Source organism: Epinephelus lanceolatus, chromosome 8 (assembly GCF_041903045.1).
Source record: "Epinephelus lanceolatus isolate andai-2023 chromosome 8, ASM4190304v1, whole genome shotgun sequence".
Classification (NCBI taxonomy): domain Eukaryota; kingdom Metazoa; phylum Chordata; class Actinopteri; order Perciformes; family Serranidae; genus Epinephelus; species Epinephelus lanceolatus.
In genome coordinates this window covers 17,742,667-17,758,908 of record NC_135741.1, presented here as the reverse complement: position 1 = coordinate 17,758,908, position 16,242 = coordinate 17,742,667, and the positions used below count along the sequence as shown (strand labels likewise).

At 41.4% G+C, this 16,242-nt stretch overlaps 1 protein-coding gene across 17 annotated transcripts in view; it reads left to right on the top strand.

Annotated features, from left to right (window-relative positions):
- The window catches only part of LOC117258460 (membrane-associated guanylate kinase, WW and PDZ domain-containing protein 1-like), a 144,932-nt gene that overhangs the window by 64,099 nt on the left and 64,591 nt on the right, over positions 1 to 16,242 (top strand). For 2 of the 17 annotated variants that reach the window (XM_078169947.1, XM_078169946.1), the window contains exon 1: positions 4,574 to 4,835. The exons of 13 other annotated variants lie outside the window; for them this stretch is intronic. The gene's annotated coding sequence lies outside the window, so the exon portion shown is untranslated. Of the gene's footprint in view, positions 1 to 4,571; positions 4,836 to 16,242 lie in introns of those variants that run through there. 2 more of the 17 variants (XM_078169944.1, XM_078169945.1) reach the window with 2 other exon arrangements.

Sequence of the window (16,242 nt, the reverse complement as noted above, 5' to 3'; positions counted from 1 at the left end):
TCTGTTTGCCTGCTTTTCACATACGCACGGTTCATATTTTGTTCATGTGACCAAATATCTGCTGTGTTAACACACGGTTTCGCTCCGGATACGGCGAGGGGATGGGAAAAACGATGGCTTCCAAGCTCATTGAGGAAGCTGAGCAAATATGTGTTTTTGCATAGTAATGATGTATGAAGACAGGTGCAGGATCTGTGTTTGTGTGTGTGTGTTTACATGGACTGTGTGTGTGAGGCTTATGTTTAATGCATGTGTTGGTGTTATCGTTGCCATATTTAGCATATTTTACAGATACAGTCACAAACTGGCATCATTTGGTACCATTAGAATAAATAACATACAGGCCAAAAGGCCTGCGGATCTTCCTTCCTGTTTTAGTGTGATTGGCAAGTGGGTGGTAGGTGGCACTGGAGGCTGAAGGCTCTGACGTTGCATTTGTTATTGACAATCTCCTCAAGGCTCATTTCAAAGGCATTGTAGGGGACGCTATCCAGAAGAAACCATTACAGCAACACACCTCTGTTTCTGTTCCTGCACCTTCAGAACAAGCTGTACCCCGAGTCTGGTCTTACATCAACTTAATCAATCCTGATGAAAAACCACTGCAACTGTGAATATAAAGTGAAGCTCACAATAATATTATTGTTATTCAAAATCCCCATTCATGTTCCCTCGTCAAGCTCATGTAAGACAATCCTCCTTTGATCTTGTGAATACTCAAGTGAAGATGTGTTGACAGGATCACCCCAGAGTCACTCAGGTCAAATTAAAGTGATCACTTCCTGATTAACGAGCCACCATCAGGTCCCACAGCTGCCGAAATGCTTCATGTAGTCCTCTCTGTATGACTGCAGTTGGTGCCTGCTCACACCACAGTGACACATGAGCCAAACTGGGATCTACATGGAACAAAACCAGAGCTTGGAATTCTTAATTAAAGCAGGTGTGAATTAATTTATCCATTTACAGATTATATTTGCAACAGCCAGCCAGCCTGTCTATTTCTGTGTTAGCTGAGAACGATGACATTAACACTGTCTTTGAGGTCAAGGAAATGAACTTTGCTAATTCCCTTACTGAACAAAGATTCTCTGTTGTGATCGTGTCATCTTTTACAAGACCAATCTGTGTATGAGTGTCTTGTGATGGCTTGGATGTGGATCCGCTGTGGCAGCCAGCTAGCCCACATACATAGCTCCAAAGTGTTTGTGAGCCACGATGCCTCCAAGCAGTGAGTGTGATGGTGCCAGATAGATCTGAAATCGGATATGCTTCAACTTTTCTCACTGAACTTTGTGTTCATGTGGATGCTCACAGTATCTGCTATGTTTCAATCATATTTACTCCTTTGGATTAGCATGCTTTTATTATCCCCGGGCTTTATTTGGTGTTTATACACAACAAACCTGCCAATCTATATCAGGAGTGCTGCTTTGACAGTGTTTTAATGCAGTTCTTGCTTGCTGTTTAAATATTTGGTTGGCAGAATAGCTAAGTAGAGCTTTAAAACACACATTACATGAATATTTTATCCTTTCGTCCACCATACTGCTGCCATTTTGTTACAGTAGGTAATCCGTAAAAGAATAGTTTGACAGTTTGCTGAGGGTTTGACAAGAAGATTAATTCAACTCTCATGTTTGTGTGCTGAAGCTACAGCTAGCATATGGTTAGCTTAGCTTAGCTTAAAGAGTGAAAACAGGGGATAACTGCTAACACTCGTCTGTTTTTGTGTTTGTTTGTTACTCATAGTAAAACAAAACCTACAGCGGGCAAAATTATTGTTTTTAATCATGTCTTTAGACTTTTTTAGATGTATGTAGAGCCATGCTAACTGTTTCCTTCTGTTTCCAGTCCTTATGCTAAGCTATGCTAATCTGCTGAGTGTAGCTTCATACTCAGTGTACGTACACGACTGTAGGCTACTTCCTAAATACATTCGCCAATGATTTCCTTCAACAAAGAAATTTGGCAGTGTGATTTTAATGTAAAGGTTGACCCATTGTCATACAGTTATCAGGACATATTCACATTTCACAGATATAAAATCTGATGAATCATCACACCAGTATATTCTGCATGAACAGCCCAGTCGCCAGAAGAAAATGTTCCCATTGTTCATTCCTTTAGGCCACTGATATATTAGATTAGTACATTTAATGTGTATTAATGTTTCAGTGATGTAGTTCTAATTACATGTATACGAGCTAGTGTCGCCATGACACTTTAATTTCCATATTCATATTTGATGCCATTTTTAAAACCACAGGGGAATTGACATTGAGAGCATACAATTTTATTTATTTTTTGTTATAAGATGAATATTACAGGGCTGTAACCTGATGGTGGCTTTTCTTTTTCTTGGTTAGTAGCAGCAGAGAACAGCAGAATGAAAACAAGGGTGCTTTTACACCTGCCCTGTTTGGTTCAGTTCAGTCAAACTCAAGTTGGTTTGCCCCCAAAGTGCGGTTCGTTTGGGCAGATGTGAACACAGCAATCGCACTCAGGTGCGCACCAAAACAACCGAACCAAGACCTTCTTGAAGAGGTGGTCTCGGTGCAGTTACAAATGAACTCTGGTGCAATTCGTTTGTGGTGAGAACGTGTTCCGACCTCGATCTGAACCAACTGCAGTCACATGACACATTGTTTGGGTTAAACATGAGCATGTTAGAGTCCTGGAGGATTATTAATGTGCACCTCCTCCTGTACTGCCTTAATATGCACATTCAGCACATCCAATGCATCAAAACATTGTTTTCTAGTTGGAGCCGCGCCTCGTTTTCAAACTGTATGGTTTGACTAAAATGAACAATGACAGCAATATAGTCCACGATGAGCAGCGCTAAAATCAACCTGCATAGTTGTCCCTCCATTGTGACATTAGAAAGTGTCACATTTATCTTGCAAGTGTACTCTTCTTCAACCCTTTGTTTACTTCCTGGATTTTTCCCACATGGAAATTCTGACCAATCAAGAGCAGCTTTCTCGTGCAAGGCGTTTGATCTGGTCCGCTTGTAAATGCTGCTGTGAGAACACGAACCAACTCTAGGCAATTATACAGCTTTGTAAAAATATTAGTCCCTGATTCAGACCAAAGCAAGACAACTCTAGGTCTGAAAGCACCCTAAGAGAGAGTGAGTAGCTGGTATCAATGTATTGATACTGAGAAAAATTAGTTTCAAATATTCAGAATTGATATGTATCAATAAATCCATATTTTGACAACACTACTTTGACATCAGGAGGTAAAGGGGATTGTGGATGGTGTGACACCCAGGCGAGAAGGCTGTCAAGCTGCAGGTCACTTTTAGCAAGTCACTGAGCCACCCAAAGCGTGTGTATAAGCCAAAACCATTACCAAGTGTTTTTTGTGCCTAAACATAACCACCATTTATCCACAATGCTGTTGAAACATAAAGAAAAATAAAGTTTTAACATATCCACTACATAGTAACAAACAAATATTACATATCCGTGCAGAAACATACAATGCCAGCATTTATCCTGGCGACTGAATGAAGGTAAAATGAGCTCTCAATTTGTGGAGTCTTACATTGTTTGACATTGCACAATTGTACAGACGGATGTTCTGTTGATGCTGCAAACTAAGTTTAGCTTTATGATAACACGATGCACAATGTTGTCCTTCAGCTATTCACTATTAACACGTCATGTTCTTAGAGTCACACTGCAAATGCTAACTGAAGTGTCCAACCACTTAGCGACAAAGGTGACTGTAAATACTCAAGAAAAACAATGACAAACAAACAATGTCGGACATATTGCTTATGTAGCATTCAACACATTTTGCTGATTCACTTAAGAGCTGCCAGTAAAGCTGCTATTCTCTAACTTTTAGCTGAGGTACAATGAGAGCATGTGGCTAAGATTGTGAACAATGTGAATCCAAACAGAAAGCTGCAGTCCTCTCCCCTCAGGGCAGCTCTGGGGTTTTGTGGTCAGGTTGCCTGGGCAGCAGTCCATGTCCATGCAGGTACAGGCCTGCACTGCCAGGTGGAAGCTTTCCTTTGGTCTGCCATTGGGCTCTTAATCTCCCTAGGTCCTAATGAAGTCCAGGCTCTCTGCTGTAAGTCCAGTCAAAGCATAGTAAACGAACCCGCAGCCAACACTGCGCTGAAAGACCTGAAACCTGGGTCATCATATTTACACATTCATACCAAGCTGGTATCTTCTACACTATATGTGTATGACACAGGTGCCCTCCTCCCATCTTCTTCTACATCCTGAATCCGCACCCTCATGTCCTGCTGCCCTCTACATCCTTCTCTAACCCAGCTTCACCCCTGAAGAGGTTTTCTCAGTCCTTAGACCTGCCTGAAGCTGGCTGTTTATCAGAAGGCACCATGTGTTAGGTAATGTCAAGCGTCTATATTTATGGCTAAGATAGCAGGAGAAGGGAAGACAGTGGAGAGGAAGAGAGAGAGCGAGAGGGAGGGAGGGAGGGAGAGTGGGCGGGAGTATGAAGGGGGGCTGCAGCCATTGGCCTCAGACAGGAACTGGAGTGTGAATAGCTCACAATGGCTTAGCCTCTAAGCTGGGCTGGACCTCTAATTTGCTCTGCTTGTGGAGCTTTGAAGAAAAACGGCAGCTGCCTACTCGCTGCCTGCCCGAATGAGCTCACAAGCTGGGAGCTAGCACTCGCTCACAGACAACTGGATGATCCATGGATGGTTTGGTTGGAAGAGGGAGAGCAGGATTCAGCCTGCTTGGATTTATCTTTTTGAATATTTCTGTGGAATAAACGTGCGGAGAGGAGAGGAGGGAAGCAGCAGCAGCAGCAGCAGCAGCAGCAGTGGTGTTGGTGGTGTAGAGGTAAATCTGTGACATTTACTTCTTCTCCTGGGAATGATGCCCTGGCTTCCGGGATTAGATTGGAGGGGATGTGGGTGGGGAGAATTAACAGATACATACGGAGGCAGAAACACAGAGGCAGGTGGATTTTTTTTTGAGACTGTGGGAATGAGTGCTGATGCAGATTTGTGGTGTGGTATTGATGAAGTGATGTGTTGTTCCATGTGCCTGTGATGATGGCATATGCATGTTTGCCTGCCACATCTTTCCATCTTCCCCTCATTCTTACCTCCCTGAGTCACCCCCTCCTCGTGCTCTAGCTCTCTCCTCTCAGCTTCAAATGGAGCTCTGTCCCCCTTTTTTTCATCCCAGTTTTCTCCCAATAAACACTGGTTTCTACTAGGTGAAAAAAAAAACCCTGCCATCTTTTGTGCAGTGTTTTTTTTTTTTTTTTTTTTTTTTACAAGATCTCCAGCTAATGACGCTTCAGATTGCATGTGCTTGCCCAGTATTCATTTTCAGCCCCCCAACTCCCCTCCTCCCTCATTCTTCTCCCCCGTATTGAAAGGGGAGAGATGGGGAGGGAGCCGGGGGAACAGCAGGAGAATAGCGGCTGGGACTCAGCTGTGAGGAGTGTTGTGGCGCGAGCTGAAAGAATGGCCTGTTGTGTTGGGCAGCAGCAGTATTGTGTGCTTGGCCTCTCTTCTCCCTCTGTCCTCTGTCCTTCTCCTCTTTAATGGGTAACTACATCATCCCTTTATTCAAACAATCACAGCGAGGAACCTGCTTCTCTTTTAAAACCAATAAAATAGGCTATTTGATAAAGAAAGTTAGCCTTTCTGTAAATTCAGGGCTGGTATTGTTTGAAATGTTTTAAAAACAAGTGCCAGTAAGGCCTCGTCCACACAGGGTACGGGGTATTTTTGAAGACAGAGTTTTTCCCTCATTCCTTCAGGCACTGTTTTCAAAAAAAATCTCCATCCAAATAAAGACACAAAAACACATCTGAAGCGCTGTCAGGAAATGCCAAACCAACAGGCGGAGATATAACCCTAACCCTCAAGCCACGCAAAGTGGAAGATAATGTTGGCCGGTCAGAAGCCTGGGAAAAAGCTTTTATAGGTAAGGTACGTGGAGCAGGGACCTCGTAAGGTATTCTGACGTCTGCTCCTCACTGAAGGGTTGGAGTAACTGCACATTTATATGTTAGTAAGGTTAGGACCAGCACTATTTTGGCCATGTCTGCTATTGCACGAAATGCCGTCTCATTTGTGACGCCGTTTTCCCTGTTTGAATGTCAACACTGGAACTCTGTGTGTTCTCAGCGTGTGGACGAAAGGCCAAAAGAAAGCTACATTTTAAGATATACCCACAAAAGTGTGGACACAGCCTTAGATACCTGAGAACACTTTTTTAATATAGACTACTTTGAGAAATATAAACGTTGTTTTTTCTACCTAGGAGCTAAAATGATTAGTCCATTAATCATTCGGTAGTTAACAGAAAAGTAATCTGCAACTATTTTGATAATCGGTTAATCGTTTCATCAATATTCAAGCAAACACCCCCAACATGACCTAGTTTGAGTTGTTCAAATGTAATTATCTGCAGCTTTTTTGTCAGATGTGACTGAAAACTGAATAGTTTTGGAACCTAGATGGACAAAACATAACCCTGAAGACATATCGTTTGACTTCAAAAATTGTAATGGCCATTTCTCTGACATTATTTGGCCGAAAAGACTAGTTGAGAAAATAAACTTTAGAAAAACTGATGATGAACATAATTATGAGCCCTAAACTAAAAAGCCAGTGGTCTTAAACATTCAATGTTAAACCCAATTAATCATGAACCAAATAGTGTAAAAAATACTAACATTTAAATTCAACCAGGAACTGTCTGATAAAAGAATAAGAAAATCTGAGTACGGACTTTTCATACTTGACATTTTTTGCTTTCGACATGGTTCCAAAAAGTGTTCATACATAGCCTATATGTGCCGCTTTTGTCAAACAGCAGATTTACTTGACAAAATAATCTTGCAGTAACTTGTTCTGATTAATAGCGAAGGTAATTTGAAAGTGCTTTTGCATTTGTGTTTCATTGTGGGAGGCGAGAAGAAGCACTGTGGCTCTCTGGTGAAGCTTCCCCAACCCCGTGGCAGTTAATTGAACTTACTACAGCATGGCGTGCTCTTAGGAGCACCTCGGCCCCTGATAGGATCTGGAGTGGGGCTGCTATTTGCTTAATCATTAATCTGAGGGCCTCCGCTACATTGATTCTCTCTCCGTTCCCCTTCATAAATCATTATGGGCCAGCAATCCCTTTAATGGGGGATGGAAGTGCTGATTGAACACAGCCACGGCACTCCGGACGTAATACACACCTTGGTCTCCGGGTCAGCTGATCAGAAAACAGGTCCAGTACCTGTCCATCTCAGTTGCTGCAGACTTCTGCAGCCTTCGAGCATAAAGATGGAGTGACACGTCGTTTAATTAAAGGAAATTTAACCCATGTTCAGACCAAATATTGCGTTATATTCCATATTAGTCATATTAGCATCACTAAAAAGATGCATCCTGCTGACACCGTAATGGATGCAAATGGCCATCTCACCATAGTTTGTGGTTGAGACGCTCCCATCATCTGACCAGTGTATTAAGGGACTACTTGTGTAGATGAGGCCTTAAAGTGCTGCCTCAATCAATGCAGCTCCGGTAATTGGCTTAGAGGCCCAAGAGAGTTCCCTGCTAACTCCCTGTGTGACTGTTGGCCTTCTCTGCCCCTCCCCTGCTCTGTCTGCTCTGAGATATGTACGTAATTTCTTCTCACGTCACCCCTCAGCCTCTGTTTTCATAACACACACTTCCCCATCAACACAGAGCGTGTGTTTACGCTGGAAACACGCCCCAATTTATGCTGTAGTTACAGCTTCTTGTCTTGTGGACAGGAAAGTTACAAGCTAAGCAGATATCTCAGATATGATATTTGATGTGCCATTATATTTTCACTTTAATTTAAGATGTTATCCACCTGCTGCTTGTTATTATGTGCACAGTTTACAGTCCCAGGTCAGTAGTTTGATTATTGTCGTTATATTTTGATGGAATTTTTACCCAGTGGCATTTGATGCTTTTCATATTTACCATGCAAACATACACCTGCAGGTTAATTTACTAATGCAACCAGCAAGATTTGGAAATGTATTTTTGTGACCACAGTTTAACCTTAAAGACTTAAGTATTTATTCATAAGAACTTACCTTTTTTAATGTAAACATTTTGGGGTATGTTTATGATTGCCACTTCACAGTTTCAGTCACATTACTTGTTGTTTGTTAGTGATGCCTTCCCCCTGCACGTGGGTAATGTGACTGATTGCAAAATCCACAGCCACTCCTACTTAAGAGGGCTTCTCTTTGTCACACAATTAGTCCAGTTTCCGAATTGTCACAGTATTAAAATCCTTATTGTTGCAAGTTTGACTGTGTGCGGGAGTTTGTCTACAGTTTACAGTCCCACTGTTGCACTAATCTCCCTCTCAGGTCAGTTGGAAGTTGCTTGGTCTCGTGTGTTCTCCCCCCCCATCAAGCTCAAACTCGTAACCAGCAGGGGTTAAAAACAGCAGATGTTAGGCTGAACCGGTGTGTGTGTCTACGCGTGTGTGTATGTCTGTGTTAGACAATGAGTGGAAGCTCCCCAGACCATCAACAGCAGGAAGGCGATTGAGAGTATCAGATGTCAGAATGCTGTCAGACCCGCTGTCTTTTGTTAACACACAGGAGGACGTTTCTTCACCTGGATTTGTGCTTGCGTGTGTGGTTGCGGTCGCAATGATGTTTGCTTTGACTGTCTTGTTTGTGGACATAATCATAAGCAGTTTGTGTCTCTGATGACGAGTGGCGGAGGAGTAAAGATCTGAAGAGTCAAACAGAAGGTCGTGTGGGTGTGGAAGCGGAGAGGCGCTGAGGCTGTCTTGGCCTCAGGTAACAGCGAACCGAACTGACCCAGGGGTCATGACAGGACATCAAGAGATGGGCTGCAGAGGATGTAGAGATAGATATCACCCTGACTCTGACATCCTGCTCTTCACTTCTTTGTTTGTTTGCACAATAAGAGATGGAAACATAAAATGTAAAGAGTCAGAGTAGATTAAAAGTACACTTCTAAACACTTCATTCTCACTCTGTAGCCTCTACACAAGCTACATTTTGTTTTTAGAAAATTTGAAACACTATGACACGTTTGTATTTTTGACTTCTGAAGCATGCTCCAAATTGCACACAAAAGCAATCCAGTGCTATCAAGTGACTGTATTGTCAGTAGAAAACCTGCAGTGTGTAAGGGGGAAACAATAGCGTCAAACAATCCCCCCCCCCCCCATTAAACAGTAGCAGTTATGTTAAATAGATAAATACAGGACTAAGTTTGTAGCCACTACAGTCATTTGAGCTAAATGCTAACATGCTGATGCTAAGCTAATATTATGCTTAGTTTATAAGGATTCCCGTTAGCTAGAACATTGGAACAGCTGTTCTTCCGGAGGTCCAGAAAACTGTGCATAATGACAATTCAACCATTACAACTAACATCATAACACATAACAACCTTTGTCATAATACACACAATATCAAAGGACAAGACAATAAGCAAAATAAATGAAAAAGTCTGTGTCACTCCAGCTTCTCCGACACATTGCAAATTATAATGCTGTCCATTTCAAGGCATCTTTCAGTTTCTAGGGAATGACATTGTTGTTCCATTCCAGCCACAACTGCATGAAAACAGCATATCCTAAAAGAAACAAACCAGTGCAAAGCGTGGATTGCAGCAGTCAAAAAAACAAAACAAAAAACAAAAAACTGGACACCATCAGGGAACTCCAGTGTCTGTAACGCTCATTTCATTACGATAAGCTTGGTCAAGCCAATTATCGCTAGCAGACAGTCTACAGAGAGAGAAAAAGAGGGGCATTTTTAAGGACTTTTTTCTGACTTTAAGTTTGTACCTTGTCAAAGGAACAACTTACCATTGAACAGCAAGGTCCTAAAACTAAATTCAGCCATTTCCCACAGTGTGTATTTCAGTTCAGGATTAAAGTTTAGCGTTTTTGTGCTGTTTTCGTGGCTTGACCGAACGTCTAATTGGAACATAGATGTCGTTTCCTAGCAACCAAAACACCTTGAAATGGTCTATACATTAATCAATATACATAAACAGTATTCCTGGTCTACAAATGCAGACAGACCTACAGTCACACAAATAATATTATTGAATTCACATTTGTACTTTGTGCAAAACTTAACTCATTTGTAACATCTTTTTTAATGTCTCCAGTCAAAAACTGCTGTTTAAATAAAAATGTCAGTTACATTTTTACTGTTTTCTTGTGAGATATGTCTATGGAGTAGATTCCATTCATACAAGCTGGGTACATGACCATGTTGACCTTGTTCATCATCGTCTTTGAGGTACTTAAACCAGAAATGTGTACCTCAGCAACCACGTTTACACCCATAAAGTATTCCGTTTTTTGACTTTGTTCAAAAAAAGACAAAATTCCTTCTAAGCTGTTTACATGGTTAATAAAAATGAATATATCACTAATATTCCTGTTTACATGCAGCCATGCATACTCTGATTAACGTGCCCTAACCCTATGTCGTTCATCATGTCAAAATATGGACAAGTAGAACAGCTGGAGCCACTCATCAATATAATAAAGTTTCCACTGGTGTTGGACTTGTTTAGCCCCCTTCTTTCATTCCTCCAACTACGTTTTTGAAAAAGTTGTTGTTGCGATATTTGCGCATATCCAAAAACCTGTTGACATCCAAGTCTTTCATTATGTTAAAAGTCGTTGTATTTCTTCCTCCGACCAGAAATGTGGGCTTTTCTTTTGGACGTGCATCTCCACCCCACAGCCTTCCAAACTGTTGGCAAGTTGGTTTGTGTATAACGTTTCCATGACGACGCACAGAGCTGATCGTAAACACTAAAGAGGCAGTGTGTCGCAAACTGTGGTAAACCCCCCCCCTTGAGTATTCATATTCTGAATGTGCTGTATACATGTCCAAAGAAAGCTCCTAAAACCTGATTAACATCAACATATCCCACATGTCCTAATCAGAAAATGTTTCATTCAGAAAATATTACATAATATGCTGTTTACATGACCTGCATCAAATTCAGAATTTCATGATATTGGGAATATTAGTAGAATATCAGTGTGCATGTAAACATCGTCGTTGTGGCACAAGAGGACAAATTATTAGGAAACATAGTTGGTACCACATCACATTGTTTTAATCCTTGAGCCTCCCACTCATGTACAGTACATAATGTTACATGCGGATATCCCTGGCAGGCTCGGGCCACTTTTAGACGATACAAACATTCACTGAGCTACATGAATGAAATATTTAGTCAGCCTCCACAGATAACAGCTTCCCTCTCAGTATAAACTCACACGCCTTGCGTCAGCCCACCAGAAAGGGCTGCAGTGCAACTTCGCTTCATGCAAAAAATGTGATGTTTTTTTTTTTTTTTGTTTTGTTTTTTTACAGTGTACAATAAAAGACGGTGTTTGGCATTTTCAACTACGTAAAAGCCCATTTGTGTTTGACCTTTGTGCAAATACTGAGAGTAATAGTGTTTCAGTGGATCTATTTTAGCTCAGTATTTGTGATGGCAAAATGCCAAATGATGTGGAGCAATATATGAAGGAAAATAGGAATTTCTGGCCGCTAACGCAGAGAAAGATGAGCCCTGTGCATTGTAAAAGATTCAGTAGCCAGATGGCCCCAGAATCTGCTTTTTCTCTGAAGCTAGATAAAATGGCCTCTAAATGTTGCCACTAATTCTCACTCATTTACAGGAGCAAACGCACACAAAGACATTTGGAAAAGACTCCTCGAGATTTTGTCTGAGTCCATTTGAATTAAATGAAGGAACTGGAAGGAGGTTTTTATTTACTGTACATGCTTTGGAGCAGGTGGAAGGGCGGTGTAACTTAAATGCATGGGCGGATCATAGGACAATGGGCCCCTGGGTGCATCCATACAAAAGGCCCCCCACCACCTCCCCTACATAACAGCAAGACACATAGACTTTGTAGTTTTGCATCTTTTTGTAGTTACTTTGCATATTTTTGTGGTTATTTGAGTCTCTTCCTGGTTGGTACGTGTTACAGTGACTTAAATGACATTTTGCAGGTGAAGTCCAGAAGGGGCCTGACACTTTGGGCCTCTGGGACTGTGCCCAGTAAGCCCGTTCAGTAATCCATCTGTGCTTAGATGTGAAATGAATGTGAAAACCAAACACTACTATTCATTTAAACTAATTTAGAGCAGGTGTCTACACCGTTTCGTGACAAGACTGATCTTTTCCACAGAGAAACAACTGTGTTTTCATGTAATCTTTTTAAATTCTACATTAATAAGTCGTTGTCTTTGTATCGTGACTTAAGTCTTGGGACATTATTGCCATCGTGTAGGTGATGCAGGCCTGCGTAGATAAGAAATGAATGTGAAAACCAAACACTACCTTTCATTTAGACTAATTATAGCAGGTTTCTACATCATTTCATGACAAAAATCAAGAAACAACTGTGTTTTTATGTAATTCGTAAAGTTTTAAATTAGTAAGTCATTGTCTTTGAGTCATGACCTAAGTGTTGGGACATTGTTGCCATGGTGTAGCTGAAGTAGGCCAGCCAGTAGTAAGGCCATCTAAGTCTTCTGTGGCTCCTCGCTCATAGATGTTGCTGCTTTACTGCACTTGAGGTTGGTCTCTTTGGTGGATGCTGATTTTCTTTTCATACAAACTCTTGACATTTATGTAGATGAAAAGTCACTTTCTGCAATTACAAAGCTGAAAATGAATCTTTTGTAATGACTGCAGATTAAGTTCATATGGAAATGTTAAGTGTGTAAGAGTACCGACTGTAAGGTGTTAACATTTCTTCAAGGTCTGTAATTAATGACTTAGAACAGCTCGGATGCTCCTGCAGTTTATGGTGCGTGCTCAGTAGCAGTGAGTAAGTGGCCCAGTATTAGGAGACAGGATGTGGGTCATAGCAGGCACTCAAACAGGCCACTTCAGGGACACATGTCCCCTGCTCCGGAGCTTTTTATGAACTGCCAGTGAGGACAGAAACTGGCTTCCACAACCTGCTATTTATAGTCCACACTCTGGATACACTATATATATGTTTACACACTTTTTCTCTCATCCATATCTGTGTCTCTATCTGTCTGATTGTGTGTCTGTGTGGTTGTGTTGCTGCGGACGCTCGTACCTGCATCTCTGTGTGTTTACTGTAAATTTAATGCTTACTTTACACCCCCAACTGTACTCTGCTCTAGATTTAGCTGCAGACTGCAACACCACTTTTAGGTTTGTACTCTAACATTTGGCACATGACGTAGCTCTTTGTGCCCCTCCACTTCTTATACAGTGGAGTATAATAAACACCTTACAGTACAGTGTAATCCAGTATAACAATCCAATACAGTGTGACTTAGAGAATGTCCTGCTTAAATGAAGATCTCTGTGATATTTAGACCTTATATTGATACTGTGTCCACTTTCTTAATGTTCTAGTGCTGCAACTAATTAGAATTTCTTATTATCAGTTAATCTCTGGATTATCTTTTTGATGAATCTACTCATTGTTTAGTCTATTAAGTGTCAGAAATAGTGAAAATGCAATTACAATTCACCAGTACTGACACTAATGTCCTCAAATTGCTTGTTTTGTTTCACCAATAGTCCTAAATCAAAAGATATTCAGTCAAAGGAGCTGTATATTTAAAGCTGATTCAGAGGTTGTCTGCACACCACTCTCAACATGGAGGTGGCTGAGCTGGTGGATAGCAGCTAACGGTGCTACACCATTAACAGTGCTAATAATGGCAACAGAACTGACAGTGTTAACCTGGGAGGAACTGGAGGGTGGGTGTTATACTTCTGTGATGACACTGTCCTATTATTAGAGGTTAACGTTGTATGCAATGCCGATTTGCTAGCCAGTGGGATACATTCACAGCTGGACTGTCTACTACAGCAGTAAACAGAGAAGCTTGGATTACAACCTAGCAGCAATCTCTGGGCCTGAAAAATTAAGCCAACGTGGAAGTGCCAAAAACTGCAGTTCTATGAATGACCACTTGAGGCTGGCTCCAGAAGCCAGTCAATCTCCATAGACCTCCATGTTGAAATGACCAGCTTAACAGCACAAATAAACATGTTTACAGCCTGGTACAAAAACAGTTTTGGTCTCTATAGCTAATTTCCCCCTTTATTACAACTCTATGGGGGGGGGGGGGGGGGGGGATCTTTATATGACTCAGCAGTTCAAATTTTATTAGGTGTAAAGTTACGCATTATTATTGGTGGACAGCTTTGAGTGACAGGCTGACTGCCAATAGTGTCCTCGGCTTCCACCTTCGCTCCTCCCCACAGCTCCAGCCTCTTGTCCAAATATAGTAACTTCTGGCTCCAAAATACCAAGATGGCGACAGCTGAAATGCCGAACTTGTGGCTTCAAAATGGGAGTCATCACAGGTGAGGTCATGATAGCTACGTCCAATATTTTTACAGTGTATGATTACAACACAGACAGAGGACGCCAGGACGCCATTACATTATAATATCTTTACATAGCAAATAGTTGTTTCCACAGTATTAATGCTCTGAATGTCGTATGGAACTTTTTAATGATATAAAGTAGATTAGAGCTGCAATGATAAGTTGATCGACAGAGAATAAATCTGCAATGATTCTGATCACATATTAGTCACTTAAATGAATTATTTAAATGAGCAAAAATGCCCCAAAATGATAATTTCAGCCTCTCAAATGTGAGGATTTGTTGCTTTTCTCTTTGCTATATAACTGTAAATAAATATTTTTGGGTTTCAGACAATTGGTTGAACAAAAATCTGCCATTTAAAAATATCATCTTGGGATTTGGGACACAGTGACATGCATTTTTTTTATATGCGTTTTAGACTAACACTTACTGATTAATGGATAAAATAGCTGACGGATTAATCAACAATTAAAATCATTAGCTGCAGCACAAAAAACAGATAAAGGGCTGATGAATTATTCTGTTCATCAACTAATCAATTTATCGACTACTCGTCACAGCGTTGGCATGTTCTGCCCTGAACAGAGAGAGCATTCAGTAAACTAGTGCAGTGACATAGAGACAATGTTGATGACGTGACAGAAGCGAGGACACGCTTGCCTGGACTCCTTTATCCTTTTAGCAGTGCTTGGATCAATACCTCGCTCTCACATACACACACAAACGCATGCATGCACACACCCAGCTTCATCCTTGTGAGAAAGATGCTCATCACTCAATAACACGATGCCCAGACAAGATGAAAGTAGAGATGTGAGAAGAAGCAGAGCAGAGAGCGTGCTGCACAACAGGCCAGAGGTGCAGGGTGTGTTTGCGTTTCTCTTGCTTCTCGGCAGTGAGGCGGCTGTTCGTCAGACGGCGAGAGGTGAGAATGAGGGGGAAAGTGCGTGTTGTTTTGTTGTGCGAGGGATTTTACATGCCCATTAGGTGATTGTTTTTACTGTTGTGTGTGTCATGTGTTTGCACCGCCCTCGTTCTCCTCCACCTACTCCATCTTTCTGCCGCTCCACCATTTGGCAGATGCCTCCTATCACAACAGCCCAGTACTTTCTCCTTTTCTTGTCCCTGTGGGGATGGACAGAAGCTGGAGACATTAATAGAGAGTGATACTGATTGGATGTTGTGTGTTTGGTTTCTAAACTTGCCGAAGTAGCAGAGACGCTAAATCCCATGAAAATTTTCGAAAGCAAACAGAAAAAGAGAAATTAAACTCCCTTGTGCTGAGAAATGAAGATAAAAAAGAGGAGGAATGAATGGTGAGGAAGAGAGCTTGTACAGGAGGAAAAAGGAGATACAAAGGAGGAATCAAGAGATGGTGGGAGGGACACAAGATGCTTATAAGCTGAGCAGACAGTGAGAATACTTATTCATTACACAACAAAAAGTAAAGGGTAACAAAGGGGAGCTGTGGGTACAATGCTGGTGGTTTTTTATTTTCTTTTGAAAGCCATATCATGGATGCAATCCAGCTGACTGACTTGCAACATTGCCTGCGACGACAGCCTAATACAGCGAGAGAGATTAAAAGGATTGGTATAAACAGTACAGCTAAATCTCTGACAGTAGACACATTTCTACGGTCTCACATTATTCAGTATATCAGTGTTTATATACGCTGTAGTGCTGCACTGTGAAAGCTGATAGATGCGTGATTGTTTGATGAGAGCATGACTGACTTTGTGTTTGACAAATCACTCCAAACACATTGCATCACATGACTCTTATGTTTACCTTTAGGGCTGGGCGATATGGCTTAAAACTAATATTGAGATAT